Below are 25216 nucleotides of genomic sequence, written 5' to 3'. Positions count from 1 at the left end.
TAGATTAAAAGCTATGAGAGATATTAGAAGACATCTGGTCCAAAACTCTTATTTTACAAGTAAGGAAACTGAGGCTCAGAGAAGTTATGAAATTTACCACAAAAGTATTACATGACAGATTTAAGACTGGAACCAAAATCTTCTGACTCTGAATCCAACATCCATTCTACTTCATTGGGATTGAACAAGTACTCCAATGTCCTTTTTCACAGATTTAAAAAATAAAACTGAGTCCCAGATAACAGCAATGATTTGGTGGAAGAGCAAAATCTAAGGAAGTCATGTTTATGTGTACATGGTTGGGAATCTCTCTCCTTTTTCAGCATTTCTTAAGCATAACATTAGTAGCAACAATTTAGACTCTTTTGTTCCCTCCTCAAAAAAAATTTTGGTGACTGAATTATGTTAGCCCTATTTAGAGCCCTCCTCCTATGCATTATTAACCTACATCTCTACTAATGTAAAGAGTAATGCATATTGCCTTTGTAGGTTATGTGTGTTCACATAAATCTGTCTAGATGTGACTCACAAGAAGATATAAATAGAAATCTCTAGAGTCTCTGCCACCCATACTTCTCCAACGGAGATTTGGAGGTATACAGATGATAACGTATACAAGACAATACAGCATAAATGAACTGTCTCATTGGGAGCAAGCTATTTCAGCTCACCTTAGAGAGTCCCAGACTTCACGTTAGGAGAAATTCCCTGAAGTTTCTAATGTAGTAAGTTGAGAATAGGGAAATGATGGAAGTGCTGGCTCATCTCCATGCTGACTTCTTCCCAGAGTCTTTTTTTTTCTCTTCAGAGACCTTAGAAGATTCTGAAACCATTTTTCTTTTTTCTCAAAGCTGGAATCCAGAAGACCAAGATCTCTCTTCTTTCAAACTCTCACTGACTTTATCCCTTATGCAGACGTTGAGTATTGAGTAATCAACTCCACCATGAGGAAAGGCCCATGAAAATGGGCTTTATGCCACAGGTTCCCCTAATATCCACATCTGTCCGTATCTTGGCTGAGGCTGGTGAAATGACTGTTGAAAGCCCATTAGTATCCTCTCTGGCAAAATCTAACTGCCAGAAAATCATTTAAGTGACTTAAATGAGCATTCTGACAAAACTATACTGTCAAATTACAGGAAAACAAATACTATTTAACTCCTGTTAGACTGAAGGTGCTGAGACAAGAAAAGAATTATGGCACAGAGAATTCAATTTACTTAGAACTGAGGATTACTGACAGCAAAAGTGTAATAATGAATCCACATTTATCAGCTCCAGGAAAGTCAGAAAGAAAATGTCTTGCCTACAAACATTTTTGCTAGTGTAGAGAAAGTCATAACTCCATAGTACAAATCTGCAGAAATGAAAACTAGGAAAAAGTTCCTTGATCATTTCCCATGTCCTATTCTATGTGCTGGCATAGACCATGTCAAAAAGAAGCAAGACAGCATTGCTAAGACAAATTTTTATTTGTTTTAGCAATGATGTTTTTTACATATATCATTTTTACTTTCCTAGGACTGGATTTGTGTTCATTCATCAATATATTCATCTGATCTATATGACTTGATAGAATGCATTTGTGAGACCAAAAATAAAAGCCAAGAATGAAATAAGCGTTTATTAAGTTCAACATGTACCTATGTGCTAAGTGTGCAAACATTATTTTATTTAGGTATGTTGGAGTCCTCATAAGCCAGCTGAATCCCACTCTGCATGCAACCACTTTTCACTCACTGCCATTTCATTCTTCAGCTATTCTGTTTTAGTTACCTTCACCAGGGCACAAAGGAAGACAAAGGTCATGGATCCTGGAAAAGGCACTCAGCAGCACTGACTCATAAACCCCAAGGGTCTTCCCCTCCTGGATTGTTTTGTTTTATTTTGTTTTTTGACTAGACAAAAGATGCTGTTCTCTGCCTCATGTCTTAACTAGACTTAATCACTGAATGGGTGTTGTCAAATCTGTCTATAAGACCCACTTTGATGTCATTCACTGTCATAAATCTGATTGCCAAACATCTTCATGTTCTTGATGAAAAAGCTGAACAGAAACTTTTTTAGAGAATCAAATGGAAAATCTTAAAAAAACTTTCCATGGAACCAGACTTTCATGAAAGACTTTATTCAGCCTTGGCTTCAAGTATTTATGAACATGAAGATATCAAAAAGGACATTTTGCTTCAGCTATTTGGAGGAAAAAGAAAGGCTTTTAGTCATTCTGGAAGAGACACACTCCCTGCTGAGGTCAATATCTTTCTGTGTGGGGATCCTGGGACCAGTAAATCTCAGATGCTACAAATTTGTCTACAATTTTATTCCCTGAGAAAAGCACACATCTGGAAAAGGCTCTAAGGCAGGTGGTCTTACTACTTATATAATAAAAGGCCCAACAACAAGATAATTGGTCTTGCAGACTGGTGCTCTGTTCTTGAGTGACAATGGTATCTGTGTATTACTGAATTTTACAAGATGAATGAAAGCACAAGATTAGTACTTCATGAAGTAAAGAAACAATGGACTCTCAATTTCTCAGTCTGGAATTACTTATCAACTATATGCTTAATCTTAGACCAGCTAATTCTTTAGAGTCTCAACGGAATCCTAAGAAAACTACCACTGAAAATATTCAGCTTCTATATATATTCTTGTCAAGATTTGATTTGATTTTCTTAATACTGAACCTTGAAGATGAAGCTTATGACAGGTGCCTTGCCCACATTTGATTGTCTTGCATTACCAGGGTGAAGAGCAAATAGAAGAGGAGTTAATGCATATGGCAGCCCTGAAGGACTCCATTATATATGCTCACAACTCTGTTACTCCTAGAATGAGCAAAAATAAAGCCAGAAGGGTTTAATTGAGGTTTATGAAGACAAGAGGAAGATGGGAAGTGGCAAAGGAATGAGTTTCTGCTCACTCCCATCAGGTGGAATCATTGATACACTTGTCAGAAGCTCATGTCAAAGTACAATTTTCAAGCAAAGTTGAAGCAATTGATGTTGAAGAAGCAAAACACCTCCATCATAAGCATGCTCCTGACTGTATCCTCAGTACAGAATGAGTGCACATCCAGCAAAAGAAAAGAAAAGTTAGATTAAGCTTTGAAGAATCTTATTCAATCAAAATAAAAAAACACCAGCTCTAAACTACCAGGAACTCTTTGAAGATATTCAGGAGCAATCTGACATAGCTATTCCTAAAACGTTTGAAGAAGTTATACGTGTTTTGGCTGATGATGACTTTTTGACAGTGACTGGAGAAACTGTTCAATTACTTTGAAGAATTTAGATGTAAGCAGTAATTAGCAATATTTGTTTAACTTTTCGGCAAAGATATTTCACTTGATGACTTATGTAAGACTACTGGTTTTCCTTCATTATTTGACCATCAGCTAACAGCATTGCTACCAGTGTCACAACTAGATGTCTAAAACAGTACTAAGCTCTAATTGTTTTGTTTTTTCAAATATTAATTAGGTATCAATTTTATAATGAAATATGTTTCTTTAAAATGCTTTAAATAAAAATTTTCCTTATTGTAAAAATAACGTTATTTAAATATTCACATGTACAAGAAACTATGCTAAGTACTTTACAAACATGATCTCATTTAAACTTTACAACAACCCTAGGAGACAGGTGCTATTATTAGATCCATATTATAGTTGGGGGAAATGGGGTTTAAAAGGTCAAGTGACTTACACAGCATCACATAGTAAGAAAGTGTCTGAGGCCAAATTTGAACTCAGATCTTCCTGACTCCAGGCGCAGTACTCTAATCATTTTGCTATTAAGCTGCCTTATGTAGAAAAAGATGAATCTAATTCACCCCTACAAACTGAGCCTTCTTAACCATATTCGAACTAGTCACGAAAAAATACACTTCAAAAATAGCATTTTCTAAATCATACCTCCAGTGATGATGACTCCATTTTCTGGTTGGACAGATCAGAATTTAATGTTGTCTCATCTTGTTTAAACCTTGCCTTATTGTCTTTCTTTATGTATGACATAAAGAATGTCCCAACAAAATGGAGGGCTTCCTCTGATTCATTTGCTATGTGAAGGGTAGCCATACCACATTCTTGTTGCCCACATGCTATCCCTCATTTCACTACATTATAAGACCATTCTTTTCCATATCTACACATCCTTGATAATATTTTTACATCACTTCTCATAAGTCATTATTGAGAATATGTTGAAAAGCTATTTACACCCATTAGGCATCATTCCCCTGACCTTTGGAATATCCACCATTGGGATTCTTCTAAGATATTGATACTCCATGATTTGTAGCCCAATAGCATCACTTAGGAATATTACTTTTTTAAAAATATATATATAGGCTTGGTGGCAGAAAACCACTTAAGGATCATTGAAAATTGTGGTTTATTTCACTCCTTCATATTACATCACATTGAAGATAAATTTCCTAAAGGGAGATCATATCTGTGATTTTAGTAGAGGATCATGAGTTAAGAAGGCAACTAGGTGGTGCAGTGGATAGAGCACTAGTGCAAGAGTCAGGAGGACTTGAGTTCAAATCTCATCTCAGACACTTGATACTCACTAGCTGTGTGACCTTGGGGCAAGTCACTTAACCCCAATTGCCTCATCCTGGGTCATCTCCAGTCATCCTGATGAATATTGGTCAGATGATTCTGAATATCTGGATTCAGATGACTCTGGAGGAGAAATGAGGCTGGTGACCTGCACAATACTCCCTCACTCAAAAAAACAAAGTCAAGTGCAAGTCATGTCATTATTTTTCTGATAGTATGGTCTTCTTCGGCAACGAAGGACGAACATACACACACAAATACACACACACACACACACACACACACATGCACACTAGTGAAAAAACTGCCCCCCAGCAATGCACACTAAAATTTTCTCTGCAACTTATAATCTTAGAGAGTTAGTTGCCTGGAGCATTGACAGGCTAAGTGACTTAGCATCACATAGCAGAAATGAGTCAGAGGTGGGGCTTAAAATCAAATCTAGCTGACTTTGCCTGGTGAAATAGCAGAGGGATGCTCAAACATCTCCATATGAAGGGGTGACAGTAAAGATCTAATTGAGACTGTAGCCCCAATAAAGCAACATAAGAATAATGATACTAACTTACTATTTAAATCAAATTGCCAAGAAAGTATAAAGCTAAGCAAAAATAGCTAAATTCATTTTGAGAACTGAAAGATCTAAAGTCTCAAGGAAAACAATGGGAGAGAGGAGGCAAGAATGAAGGAGCCATATTATTATCAGATCTTAAACTATTTTATTAGACAGTAATCATTAAAACTAATTGGTTCTAATTAAAATTTGTTGGTAGGTGGTACAGTGAATAGAATATCGGGCCTAAAGACAAGAAGACTACTCTTCCTGAGTTCAAATCTGGCCTCAGACATTTACTAGTGGTATGACCTTTGGCAAGTCACTTAACCCTGTTTGCATCAACTTCCTTATCTGTAAACTGAGAAAGAGAAGGAAATGGCAAACACTCCAGTATCTTTGTCAAAAAACCCCAAATGGAGTCTCTAAGAGTCAGACATGATTAAAGGAACCGAACGACAATTTTTTAAAAAAAATTTATATACACTACATACAGAAGACCCAGAATCAAATAGTAGAAGAGTGTCTGATAAATTTAAGTACACAACCTACTTCAGGAAAGGAATCAGTTCTGGACACAATTGTGGTTAGGAGGGGATATTTCAATTACATATATATATATTTACATACAATCATCAAACTTTTACACAAAATCAATGCAACTAAGTATAAAAAGAACATATGAAGAGTAAAAGGGAAATAGGTGCATCAAATATCTCTGATAAAAAGATAATGATATCCAAAGGGTCCATACTCCAAGGTGGTCAAAGACAGGGAGGAGAGTCCCATGTAAACCAAAATAATCATAGCACTACTTCTTACAGTAATAGCAACAACAGCAACAACATGGAAATAAAGTGAGCTCTTGTCGATTAGGAAATGGCTGAACAAATGGTTGTTATACTAGTGTAGCAAAATACTATTTAGCCATAAGGAACTCTGGCCATGTGGAATTCAGAGAAACAAGCATAGTTACATAAATTAATGCAAAATCAAGTAAAGGGAACCAAAAGAACAATATGAGTAACATAGTCTTAAGAATGAAAACAACAATAAAAGGTAGTCAAACTCTGATTAACTGCAAAGACCACCTTTGGTCCTGGGGGGGACATCTGGGATGTAGACTATGGCATGATCACATTGCCTGCTGGTATGAACTACTAGTAGATAGATAGGTAGAGAGAGAGAGAGAGAGAGAGAGAGAGAGAGAGAGAGAGAGAGAGAGAGAGAGAGAGAAAGAGAGAGAGATGTATGTATGTCTATATGTATATATGTATGTATATCTGTGTGTGTACATATATGTATGCATGTATGTATGTATATGGGGAGAGACAGATAGACAGACAGAGAGTTTATTGAGGGGAGTATACATCAGGAAATGATTATATTATAAAAATAAAAATCATTAAGAAAACTAGCACATCATGGCACAGTATACATAGTGCCTGATCTGAGTTCAAATCCCACCTCAGATTCACATTTACTGTGAGATATTGGATAAGTCATTTAGCCTCATAAGCTTCAGTTTTCTCAGATCTAAAATGGATATAATAATTTCAATGATAGCTTAGTAATTTTTTGAGAGACAGAAGGAGAAGGAGGGAGACAGGCAGACAGCAGCTGAGACAGAGACAGAGAAACAGAGAAAGATAGAGACAGAAAAGGGAGATGGAGAGAAAAAGAGAGAGCTACTAAAGATTTTCTCCATATAGGAAAGGGATATAATTAGTTGTTCTCCAACTTGGTGCCATGTAAGTGAAGACAAACATGAAACTGACAGGAAAGTTGACTTCAAAAAGAAAATATCCTCTGTCTGAATATCTGTAGAAAATAAGGAATGACTGAAATCAGAAAGTCTCTGTATCTGAAATGCTACTATTAAAGAGAAACCAAAGAACATGTCTTCACAAGAATAAAGTGCACCTATTTAAAGTGGTATCTCTATAGAAGGGATTTTCCTCTAACTTCAGCTTACACTCTTAATTGTGAAGTAAGACGAGATTTTTTTTACCTGGGGGCTAACTTGGTTTTATAAAGAGAAACTGAGAGTGGGACCTCCTATTTCTGGACTACTTGGAAAGCTACATTACTTCAATTGAGAAAGCTCCAAAGATACTCAGATTTCTCTCAGAAGGCAAGCAATCCCTATTCATTTTCCGCTATTAGAAAGAGAATACCCTAATTAATTATATTTTATTTTTTGAGTCAATTTATGACCTAAAATTTATTTTTGCATTTGTATTTCAAGAGGACTGAATTTGGAGGCAGACCAGGGTTCAAATACTTTATCCATATGGTTGTTTGTTTGGGGATTTTGATTTTGGTTTTTGCTCTGTTTTCTTTTGTTCTACTTTCTGTGTGGTCTTAAGAAATAACCTTTCTGGACTTCATTTACTTCATGTGTAAAGTTAAGAAGCAGGACTCCTTCCCTAAGATCCTTTCCAGTTATAAACCTATGATCCTGTGATCTCTTAGAGGATGTACATTAAAGAAATTCCTTCTTTGAAACCCTTCTCAGAAAAACTTCTCCACCATTATAGTTCTGTGGCCTTTAATAGACTAGTTTGTTGGTCTCTGCATATGCCAACGATTTGCAAGAAATAGATTTTTTTTTGCTATCTAGAGGGCTTTTCAAGGAATTAGAGATGTACTAGAGGAAACAAAGAATGATGGAAGAAGAGAATGAAATGAGGAAGATTTGAGAGAGAGATATCTTTTGGGGGTATTCTGAATGAGGAGACAGGTAGGAACTTAATTGAGACCTTAGTTTAACTGAAAAAATCAGAAGCTGGATATTTAAAAAAATGATTCTGAAGTACAAAAAGAAATGAGGGAATTTACTTTTTTAAAAAAATTAGGCTAAATTGAAAAATGAGGTGGGCCAACTATGTAATGGTTGTGAGGGTTAATAGATGAACAATCTACATGATATCCATAAAATCTAAAAAGAACTCAAATAATAACCATAGCTTCCTTTTTTATCCCACTTTAGACACTTTTCACATATTATCTTATTTTTAATCCACAAAAACTCTGAGATGTAGGTGTTATTATTATCCCCATAAATTGAGTCACTTGTCCAGGGATACAAAACAAGTAAATGACTGAAATCAAATTTGATCTAAGGAATATCTTGATTCTAATGTTGTATCCATCGCACCACCCAGTTGCTTTGTTAGAAGGTCTCCAGCTCATTGAATAATATTCTGTAGAGATATTGAATGGATCCCACATAGAAATCTAGAAATCACTTCCTAAGGTTCAGTTAGTGGGGATGGGGTGAGCAACTGTGTAAATATAGTTCAGGTCTTTGACTATACATAAGTAACTATAAATCATATTCAAATTTTGAATTAGAAAAGTAACTATCAAAGGAAAATCAAGTCATATCACTCTTTATTCCCCATATTATCACACTTCTGGTAGGAGATTAAATGCTCCCCAGGCAACTCATGCTCTTAGAGAGGTGTCCCCAGCTGACTCCATCTCTCAAACAGCAACTGAGTCTTTCTGATGGTCCATTCTGTCTCCAAAGCTGCTGTTCCTTTCTTTCCATAAAGTTGTCATTTCCCTCCTCCACAAGAAGCTGCTGGCATCTGCATTTGTATGACCGTGGGGTATTTTCTTCTTCAAAGGGAGTATTATCATTCCTTTGTAACACTGCCACCATGACTGAGACTAACCAACACATTTTTTATTCTTTTCCTATTTTAAACCCATAACCATGTGATGTTGGCACACCAAGGGGACCCTCAGGGAACTAGCTGTCAAGACTTTTTTAACCTCATTTAATCCCTTTCAACATGAAGCTCTCAGACTTTACTGATTGATATGCTGGGAAGAGTAATGCCTTTCAACTATTGTCATGCCCCTGGCAAATAGCACCAGAATCATACAAATTGCCTCAATGATTCAATAAACTTGAAGAATCCATTTGGTAACATTGGAGGGAGTAGGGAAGAGTTTATGCCCTTGTCTACTCTTTGCCGTACATTCCAGTCAATATGGCTCAGACTCTTGTCCTCTTTACAAATGGAAACAAAAATTCCATAGAATAAAAGGTATGGAAGAGTTATAAGCTTCACACCAATGACATCATAACTCATTGAAGTTATAAGGAAAAACACCTGAATATATGAAAAAAATTTATGATTTCTTTAGCAAAGGGAACTCTCTATACCAAATAGTTTGGCCTATATGTAACTGTGTAAATAAGGTCTAGGGAGTTTTCCAAGTCGTATAGAGATTTTCAGAGACTTGCCTAGCATCACACAACTACTAAAAATCGTAGGTGGTATTTGATCCCTATCTCCCTGACTAAAAGTCTAGCGTTCCATCCTTTTGCCCATAGGCATAGTTGGAAGTATAATAAAAGTTATGGCAAGCCAGAGTGGAATGTTCACAATCATTTAAAATTAGGTAAAGTAAGAGAGAAAGGAAAAAATTTTGCAAAAGGAAGAATTTCTTCTAATTTCAGATCAAGAAGAGCTAGAAATAGGGATCCTTTTCTTCTTTTCACATTCTTTCCCTTCTCTCCACCAAAAAAAAAAAAATAGGAGAAATCATAGTAGAAAGATAGAAGTATACCTCAGGAAGCAAAGAATTTTAGAAAATTTCAGGCAATTTCAAAACAAATATGGTCATCAACCATCTATTGAAACCACATAAATCATTTCATTTATTCATAATCATTGGGTTTCTTTTTTTACTTTTATTCCCATTACAATCTGAAAACTTCATTCCATGTAACATTTTTTCTATACTTGATCTCAGTGCATAGTTTAGAAAAGGCTCTTGAATTGAGTTTATTTTACTGATTCTGAAAGGGAAAACCACAAAAGTGCAAGTTTTCTTGATTTAGATAAGCAACCAAAGTTTTAAATACACATTTCACCTGTGACCAGTCCTCTGTGAACAACTGCCATGACATGGAACTCTTAAAACAAACAGCGTTTTAAGTAAGACAATTAAGAAATCTAGAGTTAGCTTTCTATATTGATGAATGATCATTAAGTTTAAATAATATTTTTAATTTACTCTGATTGTGCAACTCTGTTAGGTTCCCTTATAGAACTGGATTGAAAGTCAGGAAGACTTGCCTCAGAAACCTAGCTATGAGACCCAGGTAAGTTAATTTCTCTGTGCCTCACTTTCCTCATATCTAAAATGAAAGGTGTTGGACTTAGTGACCTCTAAGAGCCCTTCTAGGTCTGAGTTGTTTCCCCTTCCTATACTTTTGCTTATCCCACTTTTTTTTTTTGAAAAGCAAAGGAAGAAATTTTTTCAAAATGAAATAATCTTAAAATTTGCTGAAAATGCAAAACCTGAATTAAATTCAATATATGTATATAGATTAAAAACATACAAATAGTTTATTTATCATAAGCTACTTTAACTCACCCCCCTAACTTACCAATGAGTTTGAGATCCCTTGGTTACCTTCAACCTGCTTTGGCCTGTATGCCGAGATATTTTAGTGGGGTGTGGCCACTGTGCATACTGCAGCTTTTTGGAGCCACAGGTGAGAGTTGGGTGGAACAGGTGGATACCAAAGGTGGAAATAGCCCCAAAAAGGGTTTGGCAGCCATCATACCAAAGTTGCCCTTCCTCCCTGAACACACCCTAAACCCCAGTATGTGAAGTTTTCCTCTGGTGGAATGTGCAAATGAGAACAATTTGTTCCAACTCAGGGGATGTGGAGCACTTAGAGCTTGGTTAGACACCAAAGACACCAAGGCCATCCACTGCATGATGAGTCGTTGCCAGCCATCTTGACTCTGTCCTACCACTGGACTATGAAAACTCTGGAAGAAAGAGTGAGGCTGATGACTTCATGCAATTCTGCCTCACTTAAATCCAATTTACCCACGAATCAAAAGATATCACCCATATCATTTTACTATTATGCCTCAAAGTCCTGTGGTGACAGGCAAGTGATGAAGGAGCAGGTGTGGATACACTGGGAGCTGTAGTCACAGACCAGGATGCACATGGCCCAGGCCATAGGGTCATTTCTTACTAGAAGCAGCAATAAGACTGGGCAGCCCCCTGGATATCTGAGCAGCCTTTTAAGGATCTCACTATCTATAAAGGCAAAGAGAATAGGTTTTCCTGCAGCAATCACAAGATTTCTCTCTCTTAGTCATTGCTGGAAAAATTCTTGCTACAGTCCTCCTTAATAAGCTAATCCCTTCACCTGGAAGATGGTCATATACCTGAGAGTCATTGTGGCTTCAGAAAGGGCTGAGGAACAGTCAGTTTGCTGACTCAACAACTCCAGGAGAAATGTCAGGAGCAGAACAGAGGTCTGTACACAACCTTTGTAGATCTGACCAAGGCCTTTGACACTGTTAGTCATGAGAGTTTATGGAAAATTATGTCAAAATTTGGTTGCCTGGAGAAGTTCATCAATATTGTACATCAATTTCATGATAGCATGTTTGCCCAGGTTCTAGATAGTGGACAATGCTCTCAGCCCTTCCCAGTCACCAGTGGAGTGAAGCAGGGCTCTGTGCTTGCTCCCGTGCTTTTTAGCATAATGTATTCAGCCATGTTGTCAAATGCCTTCAATGAGGATGAATATAGCATCAAGGTCAATTACCTCACTGATGGAAAATTCTTCAATTTGAAAAGGTTACAGGACAAGACCAAAGTTGAGGGAGTGTTGGTGCATAATTTTCTGTTTGCAGATGGTTGTGTACTCAATGCAGCCTCTGAAGCTGAGATGTAATGAGGTATGGATCAATTCTCTGATGCCCCCGCTAATTTTGGCCTAACAATTAACACTAAGAAAACAAAGGTTCTCCATCAGCCACCACCACACCATCCAGACATGGAATCATTGGTTATAAGAAATGGAGGAGTTCTGAATGCTGTGGATAAGTTAATTTACCTTGGTAGTATACATTTCAGGGATGTACACATTGACGATGAGGTTGATACACACATTGCCAGAGCTAGCTCAGTGTTTGGGAGGCTCTGAAGAAAAGTTTGGGAGAGAAGAGATATTAGATTGATTACAAAACTGAAGGTCTACTGAGCCATTGTGCTGATCTCATTGTTGTATACCTGTGAAACATGGACAATCTACCAGTACCATGGCAGGAAATTGAATCCCTTCCAATTGAACTGTCGTAGGAAGATTCTGAGGATCATCTGGCAGGATAAGATACCAGACATTGAAACCTGCCAAGCATTCAAACTATGCTTCAGAGAGTACAACTCTGATGGGCTGGCCACATTGTTCGAATGCAAAATGTATGTTTGCCAAAAAGACTATTTTATGGAGAACTCACATGTGGCAGGTGGTCACATGGTGGTCAGAAGAAGTAATACAAGGACACTTTCAAGGTCTCTCTCAAGAACTTTGGATTTGACTGTGTGATGTGGGAGACACTGGTATAGGACAACGCAGCATGGTGCGCCCACATCAGAAAGGGTGCTGTGCTCTATGATCAAAGCAGAATTGAGACAGCACAAAGTAAATATAGGATGCGCAAAATTGGAGTATCCACCCCAAATATTCACGCGAACTATCTGTACCCAACCTGTGGTAGAGCATTATGAACTTATGTTGGTCTGACCAGTCACAGTTGAACACACTGAAATTTCACTTTGCCATGGTAATGTCATTTTGGTCTTCTTAGAAAACAAAGGACAACAACCAACCAACTTTAAGTCGCTCTCATTTCATTTGCTATTAGAAATTTCACTAGGCATTTCCTAAGCAATTTAAAAATGAGAATGGGGGTGAGGTAGAGAAATCATACTTGGAGTTTATAAATTAAGTTTAATCTACCACTTGCAACAAGTGGGATATTTGGGATAATGATTACAACAGAAAAATAATCCAACCCTCCTTCTAAGGTCAGGACAATGAGCAGTAGGGATATGGTAGACCAGGACTGGAGTTCTGATAATCAAGGATCTGCCATAACCAAAGATCCATGCTAGGAGTTCTTATGGATTGGCAGACAGGTAAGTCTCATACATTTACTTGAAGTAATAGCCCAGGATCTAGGAAATAATCACAGGCAGAGAGGAGGATAAAGATAAAACCTCTGAGATGAGAAATCAGGCTGACTGAACTTAAGGACAGGGATCTGAGTACAAAGGAAATAATGTGACAGGAAATAGAAAAAAAGACTCTAAGAGAATAATTTGCTCTGGCAATAAAATGGACCTTGAATTGGACATCACCACAGATCCTTGACCTTTTTGGCATATGTAGTGAACTCCAGTGGAGATCTGTTGAAGGCTTTGAACTCTTTCTTAGAATAATGGATTTTTTTTTGTTTGGAGATTTTTATGTCTACAATACATGATGTTAAAAAGGAAACAAACATATTTACATATGCTTTTCTTAAAGAGAAAAATATAGTTATCAAAATATTTTTTAAGGTACATTACCCCTCAATCCTAGTCCAAACCCTTTGTTTTATAGATAAGATAAATCAGGCTGAAAGAAATTATGGCTTACCTGAAATCATAGAGAAAGTAAGTGGTTGAACTGAGCTTTAAAGCCAAGTCGTTTGACTCCAAATCCACTTATCTTTTCATCACAACATGTTGTTAGTACAGATACAGGGAATCTATACCCGGAATGATTTGATGCCAAAGAGACATATATCATATTCCCATACTGACTGTAAGTTTCATGAGCACAGGGTAAGGCAAGGTACCCAGAGTCTAGCAAACTTTTGAGCACAACAAACACTTAATTCATGATTGATGAATTATTGAGTTTTTTAAAATTTCGTATAGTTGTCCTTGCTTAGAATCTGAACTAGATGTGAACCAGAAAGAATACCCAAGCAGAGACAAGTAGGTAAACTGGAACATCAGGCTATAGGTTCTCCTGCTGAAAATGGATTTTGAAAGACAACGAGTAACAAAGTAACTCTAAATAAGGGAAGGAGACCACTTCTCTTCAGCTATTCCTTAGCTATTTATAGGAGGGTAATAGACGTACCATAATTCATTTACCTCATTATGCCATGCTTTGGTTTCAATGGCATATCCATTCTCTATGACTCACAGATTGTCCTAGTAGACTCAACCACTCTGGAATTCTACAGACGTCCAATGAGAAATTTCACATAATTAAATTTGGTATGCAAAATAGATATGGCATGATTTCAAAAAGATTGGAATTGGAAAAAGATTCATAAATAATTATGTAATAGCCATGGTACCATTCAGATACAGAGAAATGTACGCTAAGAAATAAAGTCTAGATGGCAGTAGCAGCATCCTTGATATGATCTATGGATGGAAGAGGGGATTCTTATAAAGGCAATGTTGGTTTTCTTTTCTATTCACACCGGAAGAGAAACATCTCAAGAAGGGGAAAAGGGATGAGGAAGGAGGTGCAGGTCCAAGTTTTTAACTGAGCACTGAGTGAGTGCAGAAAATGATTCACTGTTTTGTTTTGTTTTTTAATGGGAGGGTGTTGGAGAGGTTGGGGAGGTGAGTCGATAAACACAAGGAATGGCATAGATTTGACTATTAAAGGCTGCTTCTCTCTGTCAGGTTGTGAGTATGTCTAGGAAGGTCTAATGCTTTGAGGAATTTTTTTCTCTTCAGGAGATCTAATAAAGGACATTGATGATATCTCTCCAGTCTTTATTTGTTGCTGCCCAAACTGACAAACATTTAATCCAAAGTTTTCTGCACTTTAAATTTGTCCATAATTCCTAGTTTAATTGGTACTTTAATGCCAATTTATATAAGACTATGAATTTTCATAATTTTTTTATTCAAAAGTTTTAAAGTAGGAGAGTAATGAGTCTTAGTATGCAGCTAAAAGTGAATAATAATAATAACAAACATTTTAAAGTTTGGAAAGTGTGTTGCATAAGGAAGTTATCTCATTTAATCTTCACAAAAATCTTGTGAAATAGGTGCTATTCTAATCCCCATTTTATAGATGAAGAAACTGAGACTGAGAAAGATTAAATGACTTGCTCAACAACACACACCCAAGTAAATGTCTAAGGCAGGATTCAAACTCTGGTCTTCTGACTCCAAGCCTATCTACTGTGCCACCTAGATGAATGAATCATTAGGGAGCACCATCTCGAGTATCAGAAGCAATATGAGAAAGAATAGTAGCAATCTATTTATTTTGATATATGTCTTCAGATGGATAAAGCTGGATCTGGAGATTGTTGCCTTCAAGCAAAAGTGAATCATTCCTCACTGTTATTTGTTAAAAAGACTGAACTATACAGTGCCCTGCTGCCTTCTCTGTTGTTGTTGCAGTCTCTTCTCAAGCTTGCTTAAGAAAAATCCCTCTTTAGACCCAAAATTGAGGGTGGTTATTAGTGAGTACTTTTTGGAAGAGAATAGGAATATCTGGACAGTAACACCCACATTCTAAGAAGAAGGAAGATGAGGTTGGATGTACCTTTCCCTTTGGTTTTCACCTTGAAACAAATAAGCCTCCAACCTTGACTGTCCTTAAGCTTCAATATGATGATAGATTCAGAGTTGGAAAGCACATTGAGGATAAACAAGTTCATTCTCTTCATGAGGAAGCTAAGGCCCAGAAATGTGAATTGTGAAGTGAATAATGCAAGGCATTAAGTGGAAGACCAATATGAGAATCTAGTCCTTTTTACTTCAGTTCCTTTTACACTGCATTCCTTCCCCCCAGTTGAAGCTTATCTGACCTTCAATTGCTAAAATGATTAGAAGGAGAATAAGAGAAATCTTCATCTCTTATTTGTCCACCTAATGGCCAAAAATGATTAATAAAGTTCAAATGATATACTTATCAATCAATCAATCTGCAAGTCTGTATTAACCATCTACTGTGTGTCAGGTGATAAGATAAAAAGACAAAAAGTGAGGCAGTACCTGCCCTCAAAGAGCTTACATTCTCTGAGGGAGAAAACAGGTACAATTATAAATATATTCAAAACAAAAAAAAAAAAAGATAAATTTGGCCAGAGTGGAGCAAAATCTCTAGCATCTAGGGGAGCAGGAAAGGACTGATGCTTAGAGTCTCAATCAAACAAGGGATTTTAAGAGTCAGTGCCAAAGGGGTTGGGGGAGTGCATTCCAGACATGAGGGGATAGCTCATACAAAAGTATGAAGGTGGGATATGAAGCATCATGCGGGCAAAGCAACAAGGTCAGCTTAGCTGCACCAGAAAGTCCACTCTTTCTCATATTGTTCCTTTGCTCTTACTTTGTTTCTCATTGTTCCCAGTCAACATTCATCCAGGAATAATAGTGGATAAATTTTGACTTAGAGTTAATAAGACCTGGAATCAAATCCTGCTTCAAATGTTTATTAACTGTGTGATCCTCAGCAAGTAACTCTAAGCAACCTCCCTCAGACTCAGTTTGTTAATCTGTAAAATGGAGATAAGAATAGAAAGGGTAGTTATATATCATAAGGTTAGAAAAGTAAGTTGGAGCTGGGTTGTGAAGGGTTTTAAAGAACAAATTGAGAAATTTATATTTTTTTCCTGAGCAGGAAAGCAGTATTGTCAGAGCTACACTTTGGAAGTCTTTGCTAATTTTAGAATCCCATTGAGAGGTCACCTCGTACATCATTCTTTAAATATGTACATTGATCATTCCAAACATGGAGAACTTATTGTTTTCATTGGTTTTTATTTTGGTCCAATTATTCATAAATACAATAACTGATAGAATTTATCCTATTAATGCATGTTGAGGCAGTCTTACCAAAAGACCTAAGAACTTAAGCAGCACCAGTGGATCAGCAGCCAAAGTGAGATTTACATAGAGAATGGAGAGAGTTCATCTCCCTTTCAGCAGAAACAAATATGGAGATTTTTTCTTCATTGCAACTCTAGGCAGAGCTTTGGTGTGTTCCGCAGAGCTATAAAGAGGAAAATGAAACTAAGAGGAAATTAAAATTTAAACTCCAAAAGGAGACACTACAATTCAGCAGTGATGTATGTCAAGAGGTCAGGATGCAGAAATATATTGCACTATTGATAGGGTTCCTTAGATCATTTTCATGTGCCTACTGTGTTCTCAGCCCTGTGTTAGGCTCTATGGGGGACATGTAAGAAATGTGAGACACTATCTTTACCAATGAATAATTCAAAATTAGATGAAAATCTGAGACTTTGTCAAGAAAAATTCCTCAAAAATAAATATGACTTGATCCTGAAAAGCTTATTATTTCTTACATGTAGAGTTATGGAAAAAGCATTCGATTGATGTCAGAAGACCTGGGTTCAATTCCTGTTCCAATAATTACTATCTTTGTCACCTTGAAAATGACGTAAATCTATATGGTCTGGTTTGATCTCTAATGGTCACGGAAGAATTGTTGTCAATAAATGGGCTAGAAGTGAAAACATAAAAAGGAGAGGAAAAAGAGACATGAAAAGGGATTGACATTTTTAAAAAAGGGTAATTTCAAAGACAGAGTTGGGCATGAAAGGGTAAAGAGATACTTGAAAAGGGAATAAAAGAGAAATTAAGCCAGGGAATATCAAAACAAGATATGACAATCTTGTCCATAGTTAGACCCATCTCTCTTAAATTATATGTGTACAAAGGAAAATTGTCTATAAATTGTGTTGTCTTCCAAGAATGAGCACATGCCCAAAGTGGAGAAAACATTGCTTTGTGATTCAGGAAGGGTTGTGGTTTTTTGTTTGTTTTAACACAATGAACTTTATTATAAAATAAGTTTGTTCCCAGGGAATTCATTAATGAAACTATCAGGGCATATGTAAATAGTAATAATAGCAAATTTGAGATTGTGATTTTAGTAAGATTAATAAGATGAGAAAAAGAGATGAAATATGTTCTATATATTTGTGAATGACACTGCACTAAATACATCATGGTTCAAAATATTATAGGACCTTCTCAATGTTATCATTGAAGGTAACATTCAAAAAAGTTATTCAAAAGAGATATGCCAAACAATTCACATAGGAAAAAATATGTGGATGAAGAATGCCTAGTGCCCAGTTAATGACATCAGTACCAATCTCTTAATCTATTTAGAGAGGGACCATGTGCTGAATCTAGAATCAAACAAAAGAGAAGCTTAAAATTTATTTTGGAAACTACACAGTAACACAGTCATCCCAAGACATTCCCTAATGAGGAAAGGCCATTTGTTTTTGTTTTGGTTTGATTCTTTTCAAAATGGACATTCTCCATTAATTCTATATGACTGTGAATCATTAAAAAAAAACCCAAAAATTTCCTTAAAAAATAAAAAAACTACAAGTCACTCAAAGGGCAATGGAGTGATACATGATAAATGTGAGCCAACTGCAGTAGATTGTCAACAATGATTTCTATGCAAGAGGTGATGTAAAAGATTATATGTATATATATATATGCATATATGCACATGTATGTATATTTAGACATTATATATTACATGCATATGATTATACATATATATATGCATGTATGTGTATGTGTGTGTGTGTATGTGTATCCCCAGTAAAGGAGCACCAGTCTTACAGAGAGAGTACAGGATACTTATGTGTTGTTCTGGTACCATCAACTCTGAAACTACATAGTATATTTTTACCCACATGTTTAATTACTTTAGCTTGGCATATATGGATACATTAAAATCTGTGTTAGAGAAAGACCACCTGCATCTATGAGGTCATGGGTCCATCAAATATAAAAGTATATTCAACTGAAAAGTATTCTGTTCACTTTCACAGCAGCATTCTTGTTAAAAAAAAAAATTGAAAAAACTTTTGGTTGGAAATTTTCTTTTTCTTCCTTTTTTAAGCCTAAGTCAATAAAAATGAAATAATAAGAAAACAAACTTTTAATGGCCTCTAAATAACGACACCCCTGCTAAGATACCAGTTTGATATCCTGCTGTTTAAACATCTGCCATTTATCAGGCAATTGCTTGTTATTTCCCATCATTGCATTAACAATGATGCTATATCTGAATTTTCTGACCCACTTTATTTTTGTAAGCAAAATTGATATGATTGCATTCAACAAATGTTTGGCTAACACCTACTGTGTGATATGTAATAAAATTCTAAAGAAAATGCAGTCTCAGCATTTAGAGGGATAAGAGCACAGATAATTGTAATACAAAGCAAGAAGATATAAGCACTAGAGGTACAAGGGGGCAATTTAAATTCAGAAGGGAGACAGATAATTAGGGGTAAGGGAGCCTGGGTAGGGAGGAAGGGCAGACTAACAACGTTTCCAATTAAAGGCTTTAGCTTCTACATTAGATAGCAGCTCAACAAGTATGTTGAACATGTGAATTAGGCCCTGGTGGGTGGATAGAATTTTGAGATTTAGAAATAGCAAGTTGAGAAAGGGATGGCATGAGTAAAGACACAGACTGATGAAAACAGGCAGAATATTCCAGGAATAAAGAAGAGCCCAGATAGCCTAGAGTACAAAGTGTGAGCCCTCAGACCTATATTCTAGCTATGTTACCTTTGAGTTTATACCATAAATGGTTGAAGTTGGACAACATAGAGGTTAAAATCTTTAATTGGATGCTCTTGTTAAGTTTGATTGCCCACATTGGCCAAGTCTAGTAGCTTGCACAGAGCAAGTTGGAAATGCCATTTTATTTGGTGTTTGCTAAGTTCAGTATAAAAAAACTAAAGAATAAAAACAACAATAGTCATTTATATATATTTTGATTAAATTTTGATTAAGTTTTACTTCAGGCTGAAACCTCTCCTAGTTCTGAGTCTGGATCTATAAGTTTTTATAGGATATGATCATAGGTCTTATATGAGTAGTACTTTTCAATTCTTAAAGCTCTACATAAACATTAGCCTCTCATTACTATTAATCATAACATAGATGATGTTCATTAAATATATCCTATAAAACCCATCCTTATGGTCTGGAAAATGGGCACTTAACATAGGAATCCAGACATAGTGACAGTGACGAGAGTTGGTAGGGAGTAGTGGGAGTATGGGGAGAAAAAAATAGATTTTAGTAACTCTATACTTACTAGGGTAGCAGGTTCATGACAGACACTGAGTTCTCAATCCATTTCTAGAAAGTTCCTTCACAGTAAAGTTTGACTGTTTAAGAAAGAGATTTTACCAGCTCCACAAGATAGAGAGCTCCAGTACTTCTCCTAAGGTTAAAAAAAGTTTTAGTTATCGTGGAGAGTGTAGGTTCATCAGCTCTGGATCATTGCCCTAAGTGATGTTAAAAGCTCACAGTTAATACCATTTTCCTTATTCTTTTAAAGTCAGGAATCTCAGCACCTATAGTGACTGAAGAGTTAATGTGACTATTTCCTTGATGATCTTTAACTTTGTAATAAATATGGTTTTAAAATATAACTCTAATAGCCTCAAGTGGACACATCCTAACTGCCTTCTCATATACCCCCAGACTAAATATGAACCCATACCTGATTAGACCAGTACTAAACAACTGGAGATACCTGAATCCAGGTTACATTTTGATCTCCAGACTTCAATCATTTTTTATTGTCAACAGATAATAAATACAGCAGAATCTTTCATTTCCTGTACCTTTCAGTCAACTACATGAACATGAAGATGTGTTCTCCTATAGAGTATGATTTGGAAAAAAAATAAACTTGCCTGCTTCTTTTTTATGTTTTCATCAAGGTTACTCTTGATACAAGTATAGGTTATTTTCTTAATTTCTTCAGGTAATAATGTTCATGATTTTTCTATAACCATTAAGTATTTTCCACTCTATTACATATCTTGAAACTTGATCATTTGGTCTCCTCAAAACCATGTTACTTTCAGAATGGACCTCCCTTGCCTATGCATGGTCTAGTCCAACTGTTCTTCATATCTGTACTGCTTTTTGTGCCATTTCTACTTATTATACTACACATCAAGAGCTGTGATATTAAGAGTTTAGATGTGATGAACTGTCACTGATAGAGATAAATAGTTAGTTATAGTTATCATGACAAATCTTTTGCATTTTTCATGTTTGTTTTGGTCCTTCCAGTTTTATCATTAAATGCTCTCAAGACAATCAGGCTTAATTGGGTCTCACACCAAGCTTTCTGTAAACTTATTTTTCCCTTCATAGCTTCTCACTGTTTTATGACCAGACACTGCTCAAATTTTTCTGTCATTTTTCTCCCCATGAGATTTTGCTAATTGATATCCAAACCCCATGCTGCCTTGTCTGTCATGTGTCTCTGCCTGGAAAAGACATTGGTGTTTTTAAAGTAGTTTCTAGGCACTTTTGCACTGCTCTTGTGGCACTTCAACAACTTTTGGGGAAAAACAGAACAAGAAAGGTGTTACAAGCCTAAGGATGGGTAAATGATTTTTAAAAGACAGAAATTATAGGGCAGACTATAGAACAGTGAGTTTAACAGCCCTTTCTGGGGAATTTCTAAGATTTTTAATAAAAGAACATTTTAAGAGCGTTAAGGCAAGCAGTAGTCAATATCCTCCTGTATGCATCCATAAAGAAAAAATTATGCTGACAATAGGCAGTGTTAGACTGGGAAAATTCACAGTGAAGAGAAATTTGGAATGTTGCTAATAAATTTTCTAAAGGAAGCCATTAATAACATTTCCATATTCACCAAAATATCTAGAGCAGCACTTTTTGTGATAGCTAAAAATTGGAAATAAATTTGATGTTCTAAATTGGGTAATGGATAAAGAAATTATGGTAACATGTGGTGCATTATAGTACACTGTATCTACTGCTCTGCATGGTTTCAATCCCATGGAACAAGATTCCCCTGTATCAGGTACCCCTTTCATCCCTCTCACATTTTTCTCTCTCCTTGTACATTAGATTATAAAATCCTTGAGGTCAGGGACAGTTTATGTTTTAATTAATTACATCCCCAGTGCTTAGCACTATAGCTTGGCATATAGTTGGTTAATTCCTGTGCTTCATTCTCAGAGGACCAAGATGACATCACTATGTCAGAGTCAAGTTGTAATGTGTTCAACTATGGCTGATCAAATCAGTATGAGCTCAGAATGCTCTACCACAAGTTGGGTACACATAGTTCATGTGAACATTTGGGGTGGGTTCTCTAAATTTGTGGATCTTGAATTTTTTTTGAGCTACTTCAATTCTGCTTTGCATGCCATGCTGGGCGATCCTGTGCCAGTGTCTCCCATGTCACACAATCAAATCCAAAGTTCTTAAGAGATACCTTGAAAGTGTTCTTGTATCACCTCTTCTGACCACCATGTGAGCACTTGCCATGTGAAAGTTCCCCATAAAATAGTCTTTAGGCAAGCATACATTTGGCATTTGAATGATGTGGCTAGTCCATTGTAGTTGCGCTCTCTACAGTACAGTTTGAATGCTTAGCAGTTTAGTTTGAGAAAAGATGTCAGTGTCTGGTAATTTATCCTGCCAGGTGATCTTCAGAATCTTCCTAAGACAATTCAAATGGAAGTGATTCAGTTTCCTGGCATGGTGCTGGTATATTGTCTAGATTTCACAGGCATACAACAACAAGATCAGCTCAACAGCTCTGTAGACCTTCAGTTTGGTAGTTAGTCAAATACCTTTTCTCTACAACACTTTCCTTTGGAGCCTACCAAAAAGTGAGCTACCTCTGGCGATGTGTGCATCAACCTCATTATCAATGTGTACATCTGTGAAGAGTATACTGGACTTCAGAAACCTTCATATCTTAAGGCACAGTGTGCCTTCAAAATTACCTATTTGTCTACAGTTTTGATACTAGGAGTTTTACATAGCAGTAGAGTTTACTCATTAATTCTAATAAGATTGATCTCTGTTTCTACCACTCTTAAAGGATTGCTACTTCATCACTTGCCTGTCACTACAGGATTTTGAGATAGGTAAAAATGGTAAAATGGCATGGGTGATGTCTTTTGATTTCTATATAAATTGAACTTAAATGAGACAGAGTTGCATGAATCTGTTATCCTCTTTCTCTTCCAATCATCACAGTCCAGTGATAGGACAGAATCAGGACAACTAGTAATGGTTTGAGATGTAGTGCATTACCTTGGCACCTTCAATGTTTAACCAAGTTCTAAGCATTCCACAACACCCGCTTCAGCTGCTTTGATAGCCAGCAGACAAATTGTTCTCATTCTCCCATTTCACCAGGGAAAGTCTTTACATGATTGGGGTAGGCACCCTTCTAACTCACAGACAAATTTGAGATCACTCGGTTACTCTCAACCTGAGGTAGCTTGTTTATCAAAATGGTTTAATGGGATGTGGCCATGGTACATGTTCAGCTTCTTGGAGCAGCACGTGAGAGTTAGGTGGATCAGATGGGCACCAGTTGTGGAAAGCAGCACTGAAAGTGCTCAGCAGCCCTCACAGCAAAGGTAGTAGTCTCTCCTGAACACATCTTGTACTCCCTGGCATATGATAGGTACTTAATAAATGTTATTTGAATTGGACTGGATGAATGTAATAGAATATTATTGTACTCTAAGAAATTGCAAAAGTGATAAATACAAAAAAACACGGAAAGATCTTGATGCAGAGTGAAGTAAACAAGGACAAAAAACAATACTCATGATGACTATGAAATATTAATGGAAATGACAATTACACAAACAAAAAATCCACAGCAAATGTTGGAAAATTAAGGGGAGAAGCAAGCATGGATCAAAAAAAGTACTATAAGAGAACTTTCTCAACTCTCTCCTTTTTAGAGATGAAAGTCTTCAGGTGTCACACATTGCACATTTTCAGATTTTTTTCAATATATTGATGTCATGTGATGATTTTTCCTTTTCTTTTGATCTGAGTTCAAATATGGCCTTAGACATTTATTAGTTTTGTGACCTGGGGCAAGTTATTTAACCTTATTCCTGCCTCAGTTTTTTCATCTGTAAAATGGGGATAATAACAACACCCACTTCATACAGTTGTTATGAGGATCAAATGAGATATTTAGAAACAGCTTACCCTAGTGTCTGACATGTAGTAGGCACTGTTTAAGTACTTATTCCCTTTCCTTCCTTTTCCCCTTGTCTTTTTTTAAACTTTAAGAAATACTGTTTGTAATATAGGGTAATTCTCTAGGAGAGGAAGGTAAAAGGATACTGGGGAAAATCATGATGATATAAAAAACAAAAAAATCAATTAAAACTTACTTTAAAATGTTTAAAAGAACAAATCATGCCAGATCAAACTTACTGCTTTTCAGGTAGGGTTTTTATATAGTTAGATTAGAGGAATACCATGTATATGGTATAACTGAATTTCAGTGAAGCATTTGACTGACTCTTTCATGGTATCCCTAATGACAAGGTGGAGAGAATGGAATCTACATAATAGTACATTTGGGGGAATTTCAGAACAGGTTAAATGCTTAGACTCAAAAAGTGGTAGTTAAAGATTCCAAGTTAATCTGAAGGAAAGATCTATATTGGAATGTATCAGGAATCTGTCTCTGGCCCAGTTTAATTCAATAGCTTTACCAATGACAAACATAAATGAGTGAAAACATATATCATGCTTATCAAGTTTTCAAATGACATAAAACTAGAAAGGAAAGCTACTGAAAATGAATTAAGACTTAGGATCTAAAAGAATTATGTAATTGCTACCTATTATTAATATTAACTTAAACATAGCATCAAGAATAAGAGAAGTGATATTCTCTGCACACTGTCCCAATCATGACACATCTGGTCTACTATTTTTAGTTCTAGATATTACATTTTTGGAAGGATATTGACAAAATTGAATCATCATCAGTTGACAATAACCAGAATACTACAAAAACTTAAAACCCTATTCTGTAAGGATTAGTTGAAGTAACTTAGCTTGGAGAAGAAAAGACTTAGAAGGAAACATTAATATTTGAAAGGTTATTTTGAATATGGGAAAGCTGTTGTATAAAAGAGGGAATGTATCTATTTTGCTAAGTTCTAGATAGAACTTAATACAAGCAAAAAAATATAAGTTGCCCAAAGTGAAATGAGCTGTATTCCATTAGTTCATGATTTCTTCATCACTGATACTAATCATCAGTTAAAGATTGGATAATCATATGATAGGGATTATGAAGGATTTCTGGTCAGGTGTGAGTTAAGTTCCTTTCAATGGTTGATATTCTATGACTTGATAAGGGACCAATCACTTTATCTATGGAAAAGCTT

The 25216-nt window shown here is 36.1% G+C and overlaps 1 pseudogene; it reads left to right on the top strand.

The window, feature by feature from the left end:
* The first annotated feature begins 1952 nt into the window (after positions 1-1952).
* LOC140514692 (DNA replication licensing factor MCM4 pseudogene) lies at positions 1953-3285 on the top strand (annotated as a pseudogene).
* The last annotated feature ends 21931 nt before the right edge of the window (positions 3286-25216 follow it).

The sequence above is a fragment of the Notamacropus eugenii genome, chromosome 7, assembly GCF_028372415.1.
Source record: "Notamacropus eugenii isolate mMacEug1 chromosome 7, mMacEug1.pri_v2, whole genome shotgun sequence".
NCBI classification, from domain to species: Eukaryota; Metazoa; Chordata; class Mammalia; order Diprotodontia; family Macropodidae; genus Notamacropus; species Notamacropus eugenii.
The sequence above is the reverse complement of the archived record's forward strand: the minus strand, read 5'-3'. Positions and strand labels throughout refer to the sequence as shown.